Raw genomic sequence first — 334 nt, 5'->3', positions numbered from 1 at the left:
AGAAGTAATAAACCAAATAAAAATGAAATAAAAAATGAAAGAAACAAATGGAAAAATTTGAAAAAAGGAAAAACGATGAAAACCGAGAAATAAATAAATAAATAACTGAAAAAAGAAAGAAAAGAAAAACCAATAAAAACCGAGAAAAGAAACAAGTAAAAACAAAGAAAAGACAACAAAACCGATGAAAACAGAAAAAAGGAAGAAAACTGATAACAACCAAGAAATCACAAATAAAAACCAAAGAAAAAAGGAAAACGAAAAATCAATGAAAACCGAGAAAAGAAAAGTAAAATAAAAACAAAGAATAAACAACAAAAACAGGTGAAAACAA

This window comes from Triticum aestivum, chromosome 6D, assembly GCF_018294505.1.
Source record: "Triticum aestivum cultivar Chinese Spring chromosome 6D, IWGSC CS RefSeq v2.1, whole genome shotgun sequence".
NCBI lineage: Eukaryota > Viridiplantae > Streptophyta > Magnoliopsida > Poales > Poaceae > Triticum > Triticum aestivum.
Note: the sequence above shows the minus strand (reverse complement) of the source record.